The following is a 24349-nucleotide window of genomic DNA, read 5'->3' as shown; positions in this document are numbered from 1 at the left end:
CGTGTCTGCCAGTCCCCCTTTATCACGCCCGCTTGTTCCATTCTCAGGGATCTCCAGAAAAGCTTTGCATGATTTTGCAGGCAAAATATAGATCGCCTTTCACTAAACCATGCTGATTCTGTGTGAAGCTTTTCTAAATGCCATGCAATGCCTTCCTTAATAACAGACTTTCACATATTCCCAGCAATAATGGTGAGGCTAAATAGTTCCTGCTTTCAGTCTCGCTCCTTTCCTGAAGGCAGGCACCACATTGGAGGGTCTCCAGTTTCGCTGGAACACTCCTGTTATCCAGAGAGCTATGGAATATTTCTCACAGTACCTCCAGTCATTCTGTAATCGCTGCTTTTAAAACCAACTATGAGTGACTGCTGAACTCCTTACGCTTACTCTTAATTGTTTATTTAAAAACCTTGTTCCTTCTGTTAGAGGCAGTTCAAGAACTTCCCTCCAAGTACCATTTTGATTACATCATTTAAATACTTACAGTGCCTTCTCCTGTGAGGAATGATGTAACATTCTGGTGCAAATTATCTATCTGCTCCGTCTCGGCACGCCCTCCAAACGTCCTCAATATACTTTCCTGACTTCATTTCTAACAAAGGTCATACATTCATCTTGTACTTTCTTTGTATACACGGAAAAGCTCGTGATGCTTGTTTTTATATTTCTTGCCAATTTGCTTATATCATGTCTTTTCTTCCTTTTTTCCTCACTTTCTAGATTCATACAGTCATATCACACACAAACAGACCCTTTGCTCCAACTTGTCCATGCTGACCAGGTTTTCCAAACTAAATTAATTCCATCTGCTTGCATGTGGCCCATATGCTTCTGAACATTTCCCATTCATATGTTTGTCCAAATGTCTTGAAAGGTTGTAGCTGTACTTGCATCTACCACTCTTACTCTGGCAGCTCATTCCATACACACACCACCCTCTGTGTGAAAACATTGCCCCTTCGTCCCTTTTAAATCTTTTCCCTTTCACCTTGAAACTACGTCCTCTATATTGGAACTCGACTATACTGTCGAAAAGACCTGGGCTAGTCACCATATCCATGCCTCCCATGATATTATAAACATCTAGAATGTCACCCCTCAACCTTCTACACTCCATCTGATACTAGCTTCAAGAACAAGCATTTTAAAATAAGCACTACTAATTTGATGCAGTATTCAAAATGACAGGTAAACAACATTCAGCCCAAACTTCATACTGTGATGTGATTTTCTCCATGTTATAATACTAATGCAGAGTGAAACTCTGACTAGTGCCAGTAAGACATCAAGAACCTGAATTCCTTTGTCTAAAAGGGGCGATGATCTCTACAGTGAAAACTTATTTCTGGCCAGATCTATGGAAGAAAAGGAATTCTTATACTACACAGTCAGCGTGCAGTTGCCTTTAGCAGAGTGAGATGAAGGCTGAGTTTACTTTTGGAAATTAGGATCACAGTGTGAATTCAGTGCAAAGGGGGAGAGGTGTTTTCAATAAGGTTTACGCCAAGAAGGAAACTTGCCGGAATGAGATTTGAGTGGGAGGTGTAAAACAGCATCAATGGTGAGGCCGAGACACACTGAGACCAGAGGCAAAATGGCAGCACAAAACGCATCTTGATGCTAGTGCAGGGAAGGTAGGCTTGAACAAAGAGCTTCAGGTGAAGTGGGGAGGGATCATAATGTGAAAGAATGTGCTCTGTAATTGGAGAGGGAGAAACTGGCAGCAGGATGGGGAGACGTGCAGGGAAAGGTTGGAGCAGCATTGGCAGGGATTTCTGGGGGTAATTCAGGAAGCACAGCTGAAATGCATGCCCAGCATCTGCTCATGGTCCCTGGAATAAACATCCTAAATCTGGCCCTACACTAACGCTCATCAATAGTAACCTTGACAGCTTTTGCCAACCATGGGTGGTTCACCTTCTTATCGAGTCCTTCTACTTCAATAGAGAAAAAATAATTGCTGAGCATTATGGGATATCTGCTTGAATGTCTGCCCATTTATACTCACTGAACTTGTTCTGGGTCTATTATCACATCCCACTTCAGATCCGAAGTGAGGCAGATATCCTCCATTTAAATATCTGATTCTTTTCAATCATTCAGGGGAGACTTCTGCATATGGCTGAGCACATAATCGACGGAGGCTAACTCTATTCTCCCAGTTTCTCTGTCTCTGTTGTTTCTGTTTGATGATGCCACATTCCAGTGGGTAGCCTCTGACGTGACTTCCTTTTCCGTCAAACCAGAAATCCCCAAACTCCGGAGGACAGGGCCTTCAGCTGTCACCGTCCCATCTCCCGCAGTGCCTCTCTCACTCCGTCCCCTCCTGCCCAGAACAATGATAACCTCCTTGCCCTCACTTCCTACTGCACTAGAATCCACATTCACAGAATCATCTTCCACCCCTTCCAACACCCTTCAGCAGGATATCACCATCAAACACATCTTCGCCTCCTGTCCACTGTCAGCATTTCACAGGGACCTTTCTCTCTGTGACATCCTCCCGCGCAATTCCCCACTCCCCCAAGGCACCTTCCAATGCAATTGCAGAAACTGCAACACTTGCCCATTCACCTCTTCCCTCCTTGTTGTCTAAGGCTCCAGTCACACCTTCCAGGTGAAGCAGCATTTCACTTTTGCTCTTTAAATCCAGTCTCCTGTCATTGCTGCTCACAATGCAGTCTCCGTTCCATTGGGGAGACCAAACAGAGACTGCATTGAGGAACATGCCCACTCTGACCTTCTCATCGCTTCCTGACCTTCTCATCGCTTCCTAATTCAATAACCTACCTTGCTGTCATGCTAACATTTCAGTCCTGGGCTGCTGCAATGTCTCAATGAAACACAACCCAAGCTCGAGTAACACTTCAGTTTACACTTTGGTACGTTACAGCCTGTAGGGGTTAATATTCAATTCCATAACTTCACAGCCTGACCCCAATATGGCTGTTCTCCATTTTTCATGCATTCTCCCTTGTATCCTTCCTGTGACCTTGCGTGTTTCTGTCTTCTTTATCTTGCACTCGATTGAGAGAACCCCTATCCACGATTCGAATCATAATTTAAAGCTATTTCACATCATCTTCTCGTTCACCACTGACAAAAATCCGTTTATCATTTGCCATGCTCTCTTTTCTCGATCACCCACACTCTCACCTCTGACAATGGATTTAAAAACCAAGTTTCCAATCCTTTTCAGTTCTGAAGAAGTGTCACATTAGACTTGTAACGCTTGATATGTTTCTCTGACTCTGCAGATGCTGCCAAACCTGTTGAGTTTCTCGAGAAATGAATAGCACAGAACAAATTTTCAATTAAACAAATAACTACGGATACTGGAAATAAAAATGCAAATATTACAGGAGAAACTGCGAGCTTTGTAGAAGGGTGACCGGACCTGAAAGACAAACTTTACATTCACTCCACCAAATGCTGCCAGACCCGCTTAGTTTCTTCAGCAATTTCTGTTTTTGAACAAGTTCACACAGACGTGTGTCAAAGTTGCTCGAACGCCCTGTCCGACATGGATCGCTGTACACCAGAAAGTGGACAGTAGCACTAGGTGCACACGTTCAATGGCACTGCAACGAAATAAGGCTTTCGCATCAGACACAGGTGCTGGTACTATGGGAATGAAAAACAATCAAATGAATATGATAAAGGGTTTAAGAAAGGTAATAAATTGGAGGCCATGACATTAAGGAGAGACCCTCAGTGGAATGAGAAAATGGAAATGGAAGTGTTCCCACATCACAAACCTCCGAGACACCCGCACCAATCAACCAAATCGCCCCGTGGCTCAACATTTCAACTCCCCCTCACACTCTGCCGAGGATATGGAGGTGCTGGGCCTCCTCCACCGCCGCTCCCTCACCACCAGACGCCTGGAGGAAGAACGCCTCATCTTCCGCCTCGGAACACTTCAACCCCAGGGCATCAATGTGGATTTCAACAGTTTCCTCATTTCCCCTTCCCCCATCTCATCCTAGCTTCTAACCTCCAGCAACTCGATCCCCTGACTTGTCCGGACTTGTCCGACCTGCCCAGCTCCTTTTCCACCTATCCACTCCACCCTCTCCTCCCTGACCTATCACCTTCATCTCCGTCCCCACTGACCTATTGTACTCTATGCTACTCTCTCCCCACCCCCACCCTCCTCTAGCTTATCTCTCCACGCTTCAGGCTCTCTGCCTTTATTCCTGATGAAGGGCTTTTGCCCGAAACGTCGATTTTGCCTGTCCTCGGATGCTGCCTGAATTGCTGTGCTCTTCCAGCGACACTGATCCACAAACCAGAGTAGGTTACTTAGTACAGGGCTGATGGGTGAAGGGGTCTCGGTGTGAACTTTGGAACAGTCAGTAGAATTGAATTGCAGATATTGCAACTCAAATGGGGCATTCATGTGGTGCTGAAGATCACAGTAGCAGCAGCAGAATTGTATTCAACGTAATCTGTAACTTCTCCCCCAGGATAATCCCTCAGTCTAACATTACCATCAAGCTAATATATAGTTCAGTGACGAGTGAGGGTGAACAGGTCAGAGTCAGAATCATGTGTACCTAAACCGGATGATAAACCAAAGTCCTGTACAGCTATAGTAACACACCAATACTCCTGTATACAAATCCTCCTAAAATGAAAGTCAACACGCCATTTATCTTCCTAACTGCTTCTTCTTCCACAGTGAAACAATTACAGAAGCGTAGACCTTGTCCCATAAAAAAAGCATGATCTATATTAGTCTTCCCTTCTTACATGTGATCCATAGCCATAAATGTTATGACACTTCAAGTGTTAGTCAATTACTATTTAACAGTTGTAAGATTACCCATCACAACTACCTTCTCAAGATGTGCATTCCTGACCCGAACACCCTCTGGGTGAAAAACAATCCTCAAATCCTCTCCAAACCTCACACCCTTCAGTTTAAACGTCTGCTGCTTGTTCTTGGTCCTTTGACTGAAAGGAACAGCTGCAGTCAATCCATCCTATCCATGTCCCTCGGAATCGTATCCTTCTGAATCACGTCCCCTCAGCCTTCTCAGCTCCAAAGTAAACAACCCGAGCTTATTCAGCCTCTCTCCATTGCTGATATGCTCCATCCCAGGGAACATCCTGGTGAATCTCCTCTGCAGTGCAATCACATCCTTCCTATAATCCCAGGACTACCCATTGTATTCCATTTTGGCCGAACCAAACTCCTGTATAACTCTTAAAATCAATATCTCGTTGAATAAAAACTATGCTAACAGTCGCATGTAACCTCTAAACTAACTTATTATCCTACCCAGTCACATTCCAGGTTGTGTTGAGAAGCACCGTGTGAGTTTCCCAGTGTGCTGCCATTCATTGAGTCCTCACCTTTATAGTTCCTTCTTCCAAAGTACATCAACCCATATTTATCAGGGTTGCATTCCATCTGCCATCGATCTGCCCGTCTGACCATTCCATCTGTATCTTCCTGTAAAATAAGACCTTCCTCCTAACTGACGACTACCCGTCCAATCGTTGTTTCAAACATATACATATTTATTACACTCCCCCACCCCCCTCCACATTCACATTTATATCATTTATGAATGTCAAAATAATCAGGGACAAAGTATTAATCCCTGTGGTACACGAGGGGACACTACTCTCCAGACACACATACAGTCTTCTCTTACCACCCTCTGTCTCCTGCAATTAAGACAATTTGAATGCCACTTACCAAGTTACCCTTGATACCTTGAGATTGTACGTTCTTTATCAGTTTCCCCCGTGCGGCTTTGTCAAAGGCCTGGCTGAAAAAACATATAAATGACCTCTTCTAAAAAAATCAATAAAATTCGTTCGGTATGACTTCCCTCTGATGACTTCGTGCTGACGATCCCAGATCAAACATTGAACAGAATGAATCCAATCAGCCACTCATTCACCTTACACAGCAGTTGGAACAGATCTTCTACAGCTTCGTGCCTATTTCACAGGAATTGAAAGAGAATGTGCGGTTTATAGAAAGGGAAGAATTTAGAATAACCAACTTCACTCAGGAATGGAAAGTATTCGGCAGATTATTCGGATTGAAGGCAAATTGTTAGAATCTGGTATGAAGGTATTAAGAACGGAATATTTTCAATGTCAAGCCACGATCCATGAGCGTTAACATAGTATTACTAAGGATAACTCATGTTTGAATGATTTGGCTAACATTTAAATAATGTGACAAGCAAGATGGATAAAGGGGATCCTGTAGATGTATTATACCTGGACTTCTACAAACAATTGCAAAACATGTCTCACAAAACATTAATAAGCAAGACAGGAGCACATTGTGTTAGAACAAAAAAAATGCTATGAGAGAGGATTGCCTAACAAATATAAGCCATGAAATGAAGATGCTAGTTTTGGACTGGGTTGGACAAGGTCAAAATCCACACAATACCAGCCTATAGTCCAACAGGTTTATTTGAAATTACTAGCTTTCTGGGAGCTGCATCTTCACCAGGTTTTATGGAGAGAGAAAGTCCTTAGAGACAGGATCTATAAGGAAAAGATCAAAGTGTGTACAACTCATGCGCATGAGTTGAACACACCTAAGGTGGCTCATAAATCTTTAATCAATTAAAATGGAGGGTTAGGTTTTGCTTGATTAATATGCAAGTTTCTGTGTTTCTTTCATGTCGATGCCTGGAGATACCTTCAGGTATTATAGATGGAAAGGAAGTGACCCCTCCGGTCGACCCCTCCGGTGAATTTTAGGCATGAGGTCATGTTTGGAGTCTGTATGTGTCTTCACCTGGAGTCAGACTGGGTCCATTTGCAAAGAAGAAGGTGATAAATACCACATTGAACAATTGTCTACAAATTGTATGTATTTTTAACAGCATAGATTATATATGCAAATACAAATGAGCAAGTGTAAATGAACCACACAAACTTATATGCCTACACATGCGTCTGTGTTTGTGTGCGTATGTGTGTACGTGTGTGTGTTTGTGCGTGTGAAACAGAGAGAGGGCGTATGCGTTTGTGTAAAGGGGAGAGAGAGACAGTATGTGTGAGAGAGAGAGTGAGGGAAGAGTATGAGTGAGTGTGGAAGGGAGACAGAGAGGGTGTGTGTAGGTATGCACATGACACAGCAGAATATGTATGTGTGCATGTGATAGAGGGAGAGTGTGAATTTGTGCGTGGGGCAGATAGGGAGAGTGTGCATCGGTGTGTATAAGTAAGAGAGTGAGAGTGTGTTCTTGTCCAGGCCAAGACACAGACAGATAAGACAGATTCTTTTCCCCACATATCCTCATGCCGTGGTTTCAGAGCTTCCCCTCTCTGCAGCCTCTGCTCCATTTGGTTTTAATGTTCCAGACCCAGATGCTGTAATCACAGTTCCAATGCTCTGAACAGAATTGAATCACCAAATCCTCAGGTCTTCCTGAATGTCTGCGGCAGCTCACAGCACAACCTGCAGCAAATCAACTCGAGCCCCTCCACTAACTTTTCAATAACCGGAGTCCGTCAGCAGCCCCTCACCTAGAAATGTTTAAGAAGACAGCCCAGATCCTAACGCTTCCTTATTTGCATCTCTCTCATTGTCCTTCTCAGTGACATGTCTCCTCATGTCTCAACTTAAAAGATTTAAATGCTTTTGTACCTTTTAATGCTGTAACCCCTTTAGCTGCTACTCCTGGCCTATGCCAGTAAACCTACTCTCACAAGTATGTGTTTTAAGAAGATCTCACACATTCTTCTCAATCCCTCACAGAAACCAAACTTTCATTTCTGGACCAAATGATCATCATAAGCCATTTCAGCTTCTAATCTTGCGATTTTAAATCTCTGCTCTCACACACGAGTTCTCCCGACTGCAGGAAGTGAATTTTTGAACTCCTCCAAAAGTAAGGATCTCTGGAAGAGTGCCAGAGGCTTGCTCTGCTTTTAATACCCTTCCCCACCTTTCCAAATTACTTTCTTTGATTCTTTCAAACTCAATGGACATTTAACCAGGGACGCTTCTTTTAGATTCCTAAAACGCTGTCTGTCGGCTTCTGGCACAAGCTTGCATGCACTTCAGATAGCTTTCTTCACTTCCTCATACTCTCCAGATGCCTACTCCGATAGGTATGCTAATACCTCACTTCTTACACCTACCAGCTTTGTTTGGATCAGCTAAATCCGCATGGTCACTGGCAACCGCATTCGTTTAACGACTTTATCAAATGAAATTAAAAAGGCTTCCCCATCCTTCTCACCAAATGTAGACAATGCTTGTATACATTTAAACAGATCTCCATCAGGCCTTTGGCTACCGTAGAGTTGTTCATTCTCACTATCATAGAACATGGAACATAGAACAGTACAGCACAGAACAGGCCATTCAGCCCACGATGTTGTGCTGACCATTGATCCTCATGTAAGGTAAACCTAATGAATGAACCCTCAAGTTTCTGTGACCATGTGCATGTCCAGCAGTCTCTTAAATATCTTAAATGACCTCGCTTTCACAACTGCTGCTTGCAATGCATTCCATGCTCTCCCACCTCTCTGCTTAAAGAACCCGCCTCTGACATCCCCTCTGTATTTTCCGCCAAACAGCTTAAAACTATGACCCCACATCCTCCTTATTCAGCCTACCGTCTCCCTTCATCTCTACCCTGCTAAGTCGACTTTCCTCTCAAATTGCTAAACTTTGAAGTTGAAACTCTCTTTCTGCATTTTTTCTTTATTTTTCTGTCTTTCTTCTTCCTCACCTTTTCTTTTAATTCTACTTTTAATCGCATTCTAAACTGTCTTAATTCCCTTTTGTCATCGAGCTGCCTCGTTTGCAAATGGATTCCAGCCATTTCCAAATGTTCTGATGGTGTTTCCACCAAAGTTTTATTGCCAAGCTATAGCTGTAATTATCTCTGCTTTTCTCACAGACAAACAGGAAACCAACTCCAGCTTCTCTGCCAATTCTAATAGCTTTACCTTGCTCACCTTTTGTAAAATCTCCAACTTCGTTTCTTCCACACCCAGAGAACTCTCACAGACAAAAAGAACCATTACTACACAAAGCACTGTTCAAACCAACCGAATTCAACACCCGGAACAAAAGACACTAACAACTATCTCGACGCTGCCTTTGAGCCCAACAATCTCCCTGAGCACATTCTCCCGGTCCCCGCGTGGGTTTCATCTGGGTGTTCCGTTTTCCTCCCACAGCCCAAAGATGTGCAAATTAGGTGAATTGGCCATGCTAAACTACCCGTACTTTTCAGGGATGTGCAGGTTAGTTCCAATTGTTAGGGGTAAATATGGATTAATAGGGAAGGGGAATGGGTCTGGGTGGCTTACTCTTCGCAGCGTTGATGTGGGCTTGATGGGCCGAATGACATGTTTTCACACTGTAGGGAATATAATTCTGAACCCAATTTGGAATTGTCGATTTCGAAAAGGGCAAGAGCCCTCAGTTTGCAATGGACCAGACCAGACAGCCTTAAAATACTTTAGTATGGCAGCCTGGATGCCAACCTTGTCTTATAGTAAAGGTAGAAATGAAATGTGTGTTCCAGATGTGATGCGGCTGGTCAAACCACACATTTTAAGCAAAACGCAATTCATTTAACCTCTCAAATAAAAATGCATAAAAAGAAGAGGAGTTTCGAATAACTTAACTACCAGAAACCCTCACAGAATAATATATTAGGTACCTTCTACTAATGAAGTGTTACAACGAATTAACATCTCAAAGTCATCCCTTGGTAAAAAGACACATCCAAGGCCCTTCAGTCTTGCATGCAGTTCTCCAATTCAGGAGGAAACAGCATCAAGACAGATTTCAGAGAGAATAGCAGAAAAGGATCGTTTACTGAGGCGTCCATCCCTTCTCTGACCCCAAGAACCTCGTGACTGTAACAGTTCAGAAAAAGTGGAAAGTCTGGTCTATGAGAGCTGGCCATTGCTGTCACTATTTAAAAATAAAATCTAAGAACCTCCTAAATTATTTACTTGAGTCGCTTGTAGTCGGCAGTTCGGCCTTTAAGATGTATCTTTAAAGAAAAGGAGCAAACTAACTTTTTTCAAAGTGACAGCATTGTCAGAGATGTTAGACACCTGGTCCTTTGCAATAATACTCAATGGGCTTCCTTGTGTTACGGGCCACACGATCTATTCAGAGGGACAGTCACAGAAGTCAGATGTTTAGTGGACAGGCACAGGCCATCTTTCAAAGATGTGAGTCAAAGTTGCTGAAACCCCTATCCAACATGGAGCACCATATGGGACAAACCGAGAAGTGAACAACAGCCCGACACACACCACCACTCCCGTCCATGGAACAGCAATGGGCCACACCGTGAAGTGAACAACAGCCCGACACCCGCCTCCCCCCCCCGCCCTTCCAACATGGAGCAGCACATGAGACACAAGAGGCAGTGAACAACAGACCGATGCACACCTCCATTATCAACATGGAGCAGCACATGGGACACACCAGGCAGTGAACAACAGACCGATGCACACCCCACATTTTCAACAATGAGCAGCACATGGGACACACCGGGACGTGAACAACAGCCCGACACATACAACATCCTCCCACTCCGTCCATGGAGCACCACATAAACACACTGAGAAGTGAACAACAGCCCGACACACACCATTTTACTGAATCTGAACTTCACAATGCCAGCACTCGATACACTAGGGAGCCAAAAATCAAGGCCAGGAAAAGATACAGAAGGACAGAAAGATTCACAGTAAAGACAGAAACAGACAGTTAATCAACTGAGAGCATGTTGTGGAAATATGAAGGAAAAGATGGGTAGTGGAACTAACTAGAGGATTGACACATTAGACAGCAAGGTTACAAGAATGAGAGCATTGAATAAAGGTATTTTCTGATCAGCTGAAATGGAATGTTTCATGAAATTCTGAATCGGTTTCACAGAATACTTCAATCGACAGAAAACTGAGAGGAGACCAACATGGAGAGAGGTGCAGGCCAAATTAGTGTTTTCCTGATGAAGGGCTTATGCCCGAAGCGTCGATTCTTCTGTTCCTTGGATGCTGACTGACCTGCTGTGCTTTACCAGCAACACATTTTCAGCTCTGAACTCCAGCATCTGCAGACCTCACCTTCTCCTCCTAGTGTATTGCTCAGTAAACCAGATTATCTGCCCAGCAAGAGGAGCATCGCTAAACTTTACTATCACATGGGGACGATGCACCTATCAAATACACACAGCAGGGGAAGATTTCTATCTCCATTGGACCAGTATAAGGTGTATGTGTATATGTGTGTGAGAGTGAGTGAGTGAGTGAGTGTGTGAGTGAGTGTGTGAGTGAGTGTGAGTGTGAGTGTGTGTGAGTGAGTGTGTGTGAGTGAGTGAGCGAGTGAGTGAGTGAATGAGTGAGTGAGTGAGTGTGTGAGTGAGTGAGTGTATGAGTGAGTGACCATGGTGGGGGCGTGCATTCGGGTGGTTGAATGTGAAAATCAATGCTTGAGGGAAAATGCACTTGATGGAAACCAGGTTAAATATGAACAACTGGCAGGGATTTGGATAATCGAGACTGAGAGAAGTTTCATGGACAGATGAGTTAAGAATATTAAAATAAAGGCATTGCTAGACACAATAGCGATATAGATCAGCGTGCACAGAAATGTCAGATGGATGGGCTTTTGATCTGAGTTCGAATCAGATGTATTCCTGCAGGTTTCAACCCGAGAGTGCCAGCAGCAGATTGTTGTCAGCATTAAGTCTGTATTTCACACCTCAAGGTTCAAACAACAGATGAGTTAAGCCAGTGAAGTACATTCTGGAGCAGTGAGTAGTAAAATTTGATAATGGTCAGAGCATGGTGTCAGGAATCAGCTCCTGGTCAAAGGGATCACCAAAGTTGTGAGTCGTCTGTGTCAAACACCACCTGCAAGTTCCCCTCCAAGCCACCCACCATCCATGACTTGAAAATATACCGGATTCCTGCACAGTCGTTGGGTCAGAATCCTGTAATTCCCTCCCTAACGGCACTATGGGTCAACCCACAGCAAGGTGGATTGCAGCGATTCACGAAGGCAGCTCGCCGCCTTTTTCTCATGGGCAATTAGGAATGGGCTATTAATGCTGGCCAGCCAGCCATGCCCAAGACCCAGAAAGGAATAAAAAAAGATATATGGCCAGGGATGGTCCCAGGGTGGAAATGGAGTCTGTAAACATAGTAGTGGACAATGACCTCCACTCTCCAAATATTTAAATAACAAACATAGAGAGAAAATGGTTCACATATGAAATTGAGTAGTCAACATAGAGACCCATGAGTAACACTGCCAGAATCAACGTGGGAGACAATAATTGAACATGTTCACTGATGCAGTTAGTAGTGGTCTGCAGAGAGAATATCTGGATTTTGAGTCTTAACATGAACAATAATATTGGCAAAAAGTGAAGACGATATGAAAGAACAGTCCATTGTTGGAACATTCCAGTCTAATGGTCCCAGATTCTGATCCATTGTTGGAGATTTCCAGTCCAATGTTCCCAGATTCTGATCCATTTTTGGAACATTCCAGTCTAATGTTCCCGGATTATGATGTCTCCTCCCCTTCTCTCTCTGGAGCTGCTGATCCCTGTTACTGCTGCCGGTGATGCTCCTGCTCATACTTTGGGATAACACATTGAACGGTACCCATTGATCATTAAAAGTTGGGAAGTCTCCACTGGGATAATTAGAATTCATGGAGACTAAAAAAAATCACAGTCACCGAACAAATAGGGTCAGTTAACCCCTTCCTTACATAACATTCCATATCATAATAAAAGGGAATATTTACTCAGTCTCGATGGAATGGATGAGGGTTACTGATGGACTGACTATAAAGCTTTCAATTTCTTTTTTTATTTTTTTCCTTGTATGTGGGAGTATTGCCAGAGCACTGCAGGAGACAGGGATAAAATAGCAAAATAGCTGCATAAAATGTTAGGTGTGGAAATTTCTGGACACATCAACTTAAGGGAGAAAGTGAGGATTTCAGATGCTGGAGGTCGAGAATGTGGTACTGGGAAAGCACAGCAGGTCAGCCAGGATCTGAGGAACATTGACATTTGTTGTATAAGCGCTGCATCAGGAACGAGGCTTGTGGCCCAAGGAGGCTGAGAAATAAATGGGAAGGGGATGGTGCTGGGGAAGGTAGCTGATAATGTGATAGGTAGATGAAGTTGGGTTGGAGGTGATATGTCGGAGAGGAGGGTGGGGCAGACAGATCGGAAGGAAGATGAACAGGTATGACAGGTCATGGGGCGATGCAGATTTGGAAGGTTGGAACTGGGAAACGTTAGAGGCACGGGAAATGATAAAACTGTTGAAATGCGCATTGATCCCATATGGTTGCAGGGTCCCAAGTTAAAAGATGAGTCTTTCCTCCTCCAGGCGTCAGGTGGTTAAGGTTTGGTGGTGGAGAAGGCGCAGGACCTGCATGTCTAGGGCGGAGTGGGAAGGGGAGTTAAAGTGTTCAGCCAAGGGTTGGTGGGTTTGATTGGTGGGCGTGTTCCAGAGATGTTCTCTGAAGTGTTCCACATATTGGCTTCCTGTCTCCACATTGTAGAGAAGACATCAGGAGCAGCGGATACTGTAGGCAACGTGTGTGGAAGTGCAGGTAAAACACCAAAGGATGTGGGGAGATCCTTCGGGGTCTCGGGTGGAGATGAGGGGGAGGTGATGGAGAGGTGGGGGAGGTGAGGGGGAGGTGAAGGGGAGGTGAGGAGAGGTGAGTGGGTGGTGAGGGGGGAGGTGTGCAGAAGGTGAGGGGAAGGTGAGGGGGAGGTGAGGGGGGAGATGAGGGGATGTGAGGGAGGAGGTGAGGGGGAGGTGAGGGGGAAGTGAGGGCGAGGTGTGGGGAAGGTGAGGGGGTGGTGAGGGCGAAGTTTGGGAAGGTGAGGGGGAGGTGAGGGGGAGGTGAGGGGGAGGAGAGGGGGAAGTGAGGGGGAGGTGAGAAGAGTTGAGGGGGAGGTGTGGGGATGATGAGGGTGACGTGAGGCGTAGGTGAGGGGTGGTGAGGGGAGATGAGAAGAGGTAAGGGGGAGGTGATGGGAGGTGAGGCGCGAGGTGAGGGGAAGGTGAGGGGAAGGTGAGGGGGAGGTGAGGGGGAGGTGAGGGGGAAGTGGGGGCGAGGTGTAGGGAAGTGAGGGGAAGCTGAGGGGGAGGTGAGGGGGAGGTGAGGAGGGAGGTGAGGGGGAGGTGAGGGGGAGGTGAGGGGGAGGTGAGTGGGAGGTGAGGGAGGAGGTGAGAGTGCTGCTTTTCCATTCCTTTCGGTTACAGGAGAAGGACTAGGAGTGGCGGGGGTTGGTGGGTGGCGTGGACCTGACAAGGGAACTGCGCCGGGAATGTTCTGTATGGAATGCACATCCGGCAGGGAGGGAAATGGATCCCTGGTGGTGGGGTGTGTTTGTCGGTGGATCAAGTGGGGGAGGTTAATGCGTTGTATCTGGAGGTTTGGTGGGATGGAAGGTGAGGAACAGGGTGTTCTTTTCCTGGTCAGTTTGGATGGGTGGAATTCAAAGACGAAGTTTCAGGAAGAGGATGAGATGCTCTGGATCGCATCGTCGAACACGTGGGAGGGAAATTGCTGTCTTCGAACAAGAAAGCCATCTTGCATATACACTGGGTTCAGAATGTGGAGCTGGAAAAGCACAGCAATTCAGGCAGCATCAGAGGAGCAGGAAAATTCGACGTTTTTGGCAAAAGTCCTTCATCAGGAATCACCTTCTTCCTCACTTTCATCAACCTATCACATTCTCGGCTACCTTCCCCCCAAACCCACTCCCCTCCCATTTATGTCTCAAAACCCCCGGCCTCATTTCTGCTGAAGGGCTTTTGCCCGAAACATAGATTTTCCTGCTCCTCGGATGCTGCCTGACCTGCTGTGCTTTTCCAGCATCACACTCTCGACTCTAATCTCCTGCATTTGCAATACTCACTTTCGCCTACACTTCAGGTTCAGCCACTTCTGTAATACTGACTTTAATTCTGTTCTCACTGCTATAGGAAAGCTGTTGTTAATCTTGACAGCGTCCAGAAAGGATTTCCAATTATATTGACAGTGTTGGGTAGGGTGGTGGTGGCGAGTGATGTTGAGTTGCACGGAGAGTACGATTGGCCTGGGGCTATGTTCCCTGGAGCTTTGGTTCTGAGGCGCGACCTTACTAAGGTTTATCGTAGTCAATCCCGATGCTCCAGGGTGAGCAATGCCAAAGGCCAGAGAAATAGACAGAACAGTTTTACTCACACTAAAACTGAACAATTATTCATGGCAGGCAGACTGAAGAACGGGACGGGTTGTAGAAATCAGAATTTGAAGGGTCTAATCACATTAATGAGAACAGAAATAAAGGCATTGCAATATTAAATGAAATGATTAGTTCTCAACCCACCTCAAAGAAACAGACTGGACACGAAACTCAGAGGAGATATCTGTTCACTAGACAACTCTGCGCAGACCAGGCTAGTGTACTGCAGAACACCGCCCTGCAGTCAGTCCAGAGTGGAACACTGGGCACACTATAGCAGTGCATTGATTTATAAACCCAGATGAGTACGTGTTCAGCAGGGAGCACTGTGCAGACTGAACTGGTGTACTGTGCTATACAACTAGAAACTATCGAGAGTGGAAGGGTATGCAGACCACAGTAGAGCATTGACGTATAAACTCAGATGAGATATGTGACCAGGGTGTGGAACTGTGTCCATCACCCCAGTACATTTCTCAGAACAATGCGTTAGATCACTGCCCAGCATGCAGCCCATGCTGGAAGTGATAGGATATGCAGCTCCCATCCGTGATGGCGGGGGAATCAGTTTAAGTAGCAGCAAATCGGAGGGGTTTGGGGAATAAACAGAGAGGGGGAGCCTGACAGACAATGTCATGGAAAGATGTGATCACAGGTTGCAGACTTCTGAAATGAAGACATTTCGACAGTATCCTTCAACATGAGCCTGTTTTTCCAGGAATGTTGGGTGAATGGGATATTGATGCGAGTTTAGGTGTTGGAGAGCATTGGATGAGCATTTGTTCTGCAGCTTTGTAACTGGAAGTAGGTTTAGTGCAGACTTCGACTCATTGGGTTGAATATAACAATAATTTGTCTCAGTGATGTTTTCACTGAGTATGACAGAGGGACTGTCTGTACGAGACTGAGCTAGTTTCTGGTGATATCTTATCGGACTCACCTCATTAACTATTTACCTCACCCCATGGTGCCCCTCTCATTCAATGCCAGCCCGATTCTCCAACCAATCATGGCTGGAGGTACTCACGACCGCCCGCATGACCCTAGATATTCCGTAGTCCCTGGCACTGGTTCCATCTTTAAACGGTCAATGGGCACACGGTTGAGCTTTCTCAGTTTGGAGCTGCCCTGCAGTTTACCCCGAGGATGGCAGATAAGCGGCAATTCCACCACAGTTTGTCGACAGCGGCACAGAGGTCCTAGTGGATGGGCTAGTACAGAGGAGGGCCATTCACTTCCCAGAGTGGCCCACACCACCAGACCCACAGAGCATGGTCTGAGCACACCACACAGTTCAGTGGATCATCAGTCAGAAGAAATGCCCAGCAATTCAGGAAAAACATGAATAACCTTCCCCGCTCTGACAGGATAAGAGTCACTGTATTCTCTCTGCTCCCTCACACTCACAGTACATCTGTTATAACACTGACCCCCAAACAAGACTCATGTTCCCCACTCTCCACCACTACTTCATGCAGCACCTTCGTACTCTCTCTCACCCTCCACTTTATCCCCAACACTAATAGCACTGCATGGATATAGCACTGTGGATTAACTCCTTCGAGACCCCACACCATATCCCCCTTCCCACCTGCAATAGCACTAACAGCAGGGCCACACACTCCCACTCTGACTCCCTCCCATTCCCTCATTCCAGGAGTAACAGCCTGAAATAGGTCAGAAAGGGGCAAGCCAGGTGATGGAGTGACCGATAGCCATTCCGTCACCCCTTCCTCCCCCTGTCATGTGGGGAGGACCGTGGTACGAGCCGGAGAGGATCAGGACGCCTCGTGTGGAGATTCTGAAACATCCACGCCCCACCAACCCAGTAAGGTGCAATATTCAGTGAAGGGCAATTCTCACTTTAAACCCACTGGCAGCTCCGTTTCCCCCGGCACAACCTAGATAGCGTGGCCCTGATACCATCTCCCTTCTGTGTTGAGCTTGTACAAATGGCGACTTAGAAAACCCCGCGGTCTCGGTGTGTCGGAGGGTGGGCTCACAACACATCGTCTCCACCACCTCCCAGGAAGGCAGCACGGAAACTCTCTCCTATACCTCTTCCTGTAAACAGCTCAGATGCTGAAACTAGTCTGTGATATTTTCAGCTCTCCCCACTTGTCCTGACATCTTCAATAATCCGTGCTCATATTTAATCTGCTCCTACACCCGTTTAAAATGGTACAGAATGTTTTGTATTGACTTTCAAAAGTCAATATTCCTACCAAGGTGCATCACCTCACACTGCTCTGCATTGATCCTGATCTGCCATAAGCCCGAAAATACACCAACGTGTCACTGTCCTTCAGGGGTTCCACACTGCCCTCTACACACTTTATAACTCTTCCAGGTTTGATATCTGCAAATATTGAAATTGTCCTACAGTCACACACCACAGTCAGACAGAAATACTGACTCGCTCACTATTGTGAGCAAGTGCAATACTAACACGTTCCCTGACGACCGTCACTGCCAGTCTTAAATACTGACACACACCAGACAGAGTAAGTGAAATATTGACAAGGTTACGGTGGAGCAAGAGAAATACTGACAGACACTCCATGTCTGTATTAGCTTCTGTATATTACTGAGTGTCTCTATGTCTCTGGATTAGTGTGTGTATATTTGTGTGTATCAGCGTGGAGCGAGTCTGGTAGTCCCTATGTGCTTAAAGTGATTTAATATCCCCCTGACACGAGCTCTGAGGGCGTGTCCTTTCACTACTGTCCGCAGATGCTGGCAGACCTGCAGGAGCTTTATGCTGCTATCAGACCTAGCTGGCCACCCCACACCACTGTACAGTGGGAGTGGACGGTGAAAATCAGCAGGAATTCAGTTTGGGTGGGACAGAGGGAGGGAAGCAGCTCACAACACCATCAACACACAAAACCAAACACAGACACACAACACACACACACATACACATACACAGACAATCACAGAAACAGGCAGACACAAACGCAGGCACACAGGCACACAGACACAGACACATACACAGGCACACATACACACAAACACACTCATAGGAACAGACACTTACCGATGCAAACACACACGCAGTCAGACACAGAGACATAAACAAGTGCACACAGACTCACAGAAACAGACACACACGCAGACACACCTACAGCTGCACGCAGACACACACGACACACATACTCATAGCCATCCCACACCTACACAGACACATACGCACCCACCCACACGCACACACAAATGCAGAAAGACACACAGACATATAAACTAAACACAGAGATGTACACACACCAACCAACACACATACACACGCGTGCGCACACACATAGACACAACACACACAGCCACAGATTTCATCAGTTTCCTCATTTTCCCTCCCCCCACCTTATCCCAGATCCAACCCTCCAACTCGGCACCTCCTTCTTGAACTGTACTATCTGTCCATCTTGCTTCCCACCTATCCACTCAACCCTCCGCTCTAACCTATCAACTTCACCCCACCTTCATTTAATAATTGCCTTCCCAGTTGCCTTACCCCAGCACCACCTCCTCCCATTTATCCCTCAGACCCCTTGGGCTACAAGCGTCATTCATAATGAAGTGGTTATGCTCGATATTTCGACTCTCCAGCTCCTTGGATGCTGCCTGAACGGTTGTGCTTTTTTTAGCACCACATTCTTTCAACATAGCCAAACACACACACACACACGCACAGACACAGAAACACACAGACAGACAGAGACACATACACACGCATACTGACACACGCAAAAACACTCAGGCAGCCACACTTCCCACCCACGAAGACATCCACTTTCCCCCCCACACACAGCCACCCACATTCCCCACACATGCACACATACGCTAACGCACAGGCACACACAGATACATACACATAGACATACGCAATCAGTCACATACACTAACAAACACAGACACCCACACTCCACACACATGCACACATACGCTAACGCAGACACACACAAACAGATATGCACGCTCAAACAGACACACACATTAACACGGACGCAGACACATGCAAAAAACACATATACATACAGACACAGACACACACAGCAACACACTGAGACACACACCCACACACATACAGGTCTGCACACACAGACAGGCCTACACACACAGGCACACAGACAAAGGCACATACGTACTGGCATACACCACACAGAAAACACACACATACAAACCAACACACAGGCACACACAGACAGATAGCCACAATCTCCTCATACACAGACATCCACATTCCCCACACACTTGCACACGCACGCACTCACGCAGATGTACACGGACACACACAGAACAATGACACACAAAGACATGCACACACACAGACGCACATACATACACACAGTTCCACACACATACATATAAACACACAGGCACAGACACATTGACACATACACATTGACACACACACACACATCCTGTAAAATGAAATGTTTAGTGACTTACCCTTACAAATAATCTTACATGTAAGAAAGGATTGAAAAGTCCTAAAACACACCAGCAGAGCGTGGCATTGTATCTCATTCAGCAAAAGAGGGAGAGATAGAGGGAGAGGGAGGGGGAGGAAGGGAGGCATGGAACCCCATTCAACGATTCACCCCAAAACAAAACAGCTCCCATTGCACACAGATGTAGAGATAAAGATGCAAACATACATACACACACTAATGCAGAACACAAGGAGAGATAGATACACACAGATACACATGTGGACACACACAAATCGACAGAAATATGCGTATGCATACTTGGCCATGCAAACACACAGGGATCCACAGAGTTATACAGGGGGTTTGAAAAAGACCTATTGGCCAATGCACTCAATGCTAACGATATCTCAAACTAAACTAGTCCCACGTTCCTGCGCTTGGACCATTGTTTTCTAAACTCTTGTTCTTGTACTTAATAAAATGTCTTTTAAACGTTGCAACTTTACCCACATCTATCACTGCTAAGGACGTTCATGCCATACATGAACAAAATGATGTTTAATACAAATGCACATCATAGATACTGAACAGCTAGACACAAGTACTCTGTGGGATGCTCGAGATGTGATTGCTGGAAATCTTGATGAGATGTTCTTCTCATCAATAGCCACAGATGAGATGCTAGAAGATGTGAGATGACCAAAGTGTTGTCATTATTGTACAAACTGGTAAGGAAAAGCCAGGGAAAAATAGACAAGTGAGCCTAATATCGGTGGTGGACAAGTTGTTGGAGAGAATCCTAACGACAGGATTTACGTGTATTTGCAAAGGCAAGGACTGATAATAGAAAGTCAACATGGCTTTGTGTATGGGAGATCATGTCTCACGAACTTGATTATTTTTTTCTTGAAGAAGTAACAAAAAGGATTGATGAGGGCAGAGCAGAGGACGTGATCCATTTGGACTTCAGTAAGGCGTTCGGCAAGGATCCCCATGGGAGACTGGTTAGCAAGGTGAGATCTCATGGAACACAAGGAGATCTAGACATTTGGATTAAGAACTAGCTCAAAGTTAGAACACAAATGGTGGTGGTGGAGGGTTGTTTTTCAGATTGGAGGCCCATGACCAGTGGTGTGCCACAAAGACTGATGCTGGGTCCACTGTTTTCATCACTTACATAAGTGGTTTGTAAGTGAAACAAGAGGTATCGTTAATAAGTTCATATTTGACACCAAAATTGAAGGTGCAGTGGACAGAGAAACTGATTATCTCAGAGTATAACTGGATCTTGATCAGATAGACGAATGGGCTGAGGAGTGGCAGATGGAGTTCAATTTAGATAAATGTGAAGTCTGCATTTTGGAAAGGAAAGTCAAGGCTTGGTTTATACATTTCATGTTAAGTCACTGGGGAGTGTTGCGAAACAAAGAGACCTTGGAGTGCAGTTCATAGTGCTTTGAAAGTGCAGTCGCAAGTATACAGGATAGTGAAGAAGGCGTTTGGTATGCTTGTCGTTGTTGGTCAGTGCATTGAATGTAGGAGTAAGAAGGTCATATTGCGGCTGTATAGGACATTGGTTAGGCCAGTATTGAATACTTTGTGCAATTACGGTGTCGCTCTTCAAGGAAGGATTTGTGAAACCTGAAAGAATTCAGAAAAGATTTACAAAGATATTGCCAGGGTTGGATGTTTTTAGATTTATGGAGATGCTGAATATGCCAGGGTTATTTTGTCTGTCGCATCAGTGGTTGAGAGATGATCTTGAGAGATGATCGTAGAGTTTTATAAAGTCATAAGTGGAATGGATAGTGTCAAAAGCCAAGGTCTTTTCCCCAGGGTCGCAATCTCCAACGGTAGAGGACATAGGTTGAAGGTCAGACAGGGAAGACTTATAAGGGATATAAGGGGCAAAGTTTTCAAAGAGAGGGTGCTTTATATGTAACGAGCTTCCAGAGGAAGTTGTGGAGACAGGGACAATTACAACATTTAAAAGTCATTTGGATGGGCACATGAATAGGAAGTGTTTAGGGGTATATGGGCCAAATGCTGGCGAATAGAACTACATTAATGTAGCACATCTGGTCAGTAGGGACGAGTTGGATAGAAGGGTCTGTTTCCATGCTGGACAGCTCTATGACACTATGCTTTCTGTAAAACTTGCTCCTGTCATCTTAAAATTACCCTCAGTCTTGAAATCCACTACAGTAAGGAACAGACACGTGACATTCAACAATAGGTATACCCCTCATTGTTTTATAAACCTTTGTAATGTTTAGAAGGTCTCAACATTCTACGCGGCAGTTGGAAAGGTCCCTGTCCATCGAGCCTGTCCTTATTACTGAAACACTACATTCCCACCAATTTTTTTCTGAACCGTCTCCAGTTTCATGATATCCTCAACGTAACTGGGTGACCTGAACTGCACACAGTACTCCAGGAGCGACCTCACAACTGTCCTTCACAACCTGAAGATAATGTCCCACCTCCTGTACTCAAAGGTCTGACCAATGAAGGCCCGCAACCCAAATGCCTTCATAACCACCATGCCTACACATGATGCAGACTTAAAAGAAATATAGCAGAAATTCCTCTGTTCTACATCACTAGCAATGGCCTGACATTTAATTGTCTATGTCCTCTCCTTGTTTGTTTTATCAAAATGTGATACATTGTATATATCGAAGTTTGACCCAATCTACCACTCCTCAGCCCAATGAGTTTCCTGAAGAAGGGCATGTGCCCGAAACGTCGAATCTTCTGTTCCCTTAATGCTGCCTGACCTGCTGTGCTGTTCCAGCAATAAAGTTTCAGCTTTGATCTCCAGCGTCTGCAGACCTCACTTTCTCCCCAATGAGTGATCGTACTGGGGTAGAAAGGCTGGAAAGTAGTCCGCTGCCTTAAGTCATTTCGTGGTTTTAAGAAGAGGGCAGTCACACGTTACAGGCGGGAAAGACTGATTGGTGCTTTTGATCCAAAAAGTATGCGTTTTTTCATCTCTGCTTTTGAGTGATAAGTATCTGTTCCAGATCTTTTATAGTGCAGACTGTGTCTGCAGGATGTCTTTCACTTATATTGTCGATATCAGACAATAGCCACTTAAGGTGGAAATCAAAGCCAAACAATTAAAGATTTTCATAGTTTATCGCGAAGGCAGAGCACATAAACTCAACATTCTACATTTGAGGTGAGTACCTTTCATCTGTTGAAAAATGTAATCCTTTTAACTGTGTAATTCAGTAAAACTGAATCAAATTTTACTTAATCCACACCGAGCTGAAAGTTGATAGTTAAAATGTGACCCAAAATCTGGAAATGGTTTAAGTCTTGTACAGTGGGTAACGCCCATGCCTCTGAGCCGGAGCTCTGTGTTATATTCCAATAACTGAACTTGCGTGGTAGTGCCTCTCATTCTGCACCGGAAGGTCTGGATTCAACTCCTGTCTGTCACGGAGGTATGTCACAGTATTTCAAAACAGACTGATGAATAAACACAGAGGGGAATAATGTTTCAGCTTTAGGGACTGTTGCCAAATGGTGGTAGTGTCCCTACCTCTGAGCTCAGAAGTCTAGTTTCAAATCCCACAGAGGTGTTTCATAATGTGGCTGAACAAGTTGATTAAAACGATTTTAGGATTGTGATGTGTTGGAGAAGGAAGAGTTGTCAGTATTGAATTTCAGAACTTAGGCCCAAGGTTGACAGAAAACACAGACAGAAATCATGAAGACCATGGATAGGAAGAATAGTCAGGGTCTTTACCCCAGTGCAGGGAAGTCCAAAACGAGAGGACGTAGATTTAAGATTAAAAAGGCACCTAAAAGCGACCATTTTCACACAGAGGGTGGTGCGTGTATGCAATGGGCTGCCAGACGAAGTGGTGGAGGGTGTTACAATTACAACATTTAAAAGGAATCTGGATGGGGACATGAATTGGAAATGTTTAGGGGGATATGGAAGAAATGGTGGAACATTCAACTAAGTTAATTTTGGACATCTGGTTGGAATGAATGAGTTGCACCAAAGGGTCTGTTTCTGTGCTGTAAAACTCGATGAATCAATGATCCAATTTGTTAAGCTCTCTTTGTAATCTTATGTAACCTTCTTCACCTTCCATTTTATTACTAATCTTGGTATCAGCCGTAAACTTGCTCACCATGCCTTCTAGAAGTCTCATCTAAATTATTGATATAAGTGACAACCAAAAGTGTATCCTGCACCAATCCCTGTGGAACGCTGCTGGTCACAGGCCTCCAGTCCCAAGGACAAGCCTCCTCCACCACCCTCTGCCTCCTGCCAATAACCTGAAACACACACACAAAAGACATACAGAGACACAGACACAGTTCTGTTTTTAAGATAGATACATATTGATAAGGGGAGCAAGGCTTATAGTGAAATTGTGGGAGATTTTTTTGAGACACATGTCAGCCATGGTGGAACAGCAGATCAGACTCGATGGACACAATACTATAGTTTTGCACCAATGTCATTTGCTCTGTGGTTTACACTATCTGAAATGTCGACACAAAAGAGCAGTGGAAGTTGAATTTGATAAATACTTTACCGAACAGTGTAAATGGGAATGTGGGATATGTTACAGGGGCTGAATTAGATTAGATTACTTACAGTGTGGAAACAGGCCCTTCAGCCCAACAAGTCCACACCGACCCGCCGAA

Source organism: Chiloscyllium plagiosum, unplaced genomic scaffold (assembly GCF_037043375.1).
Source record: "Chiloscyllium plagiosum isolate Xiang-an unplaced genomic scaffold, Cpla_swu_hap1 HiC_scaffold_14, whole genome shotgun sequence".
Taxonomy (NCBI): domain Eukaryota; kingdom Metazoa; phylum Chordata; class Chondrichthyes; order Orectolobiformes; family Hemiscylliidae; genus Chiloscyllium; species Chiloscyllium plagiosum.
Note: the sequence above shows the minus strand (reverse complement) of the source record.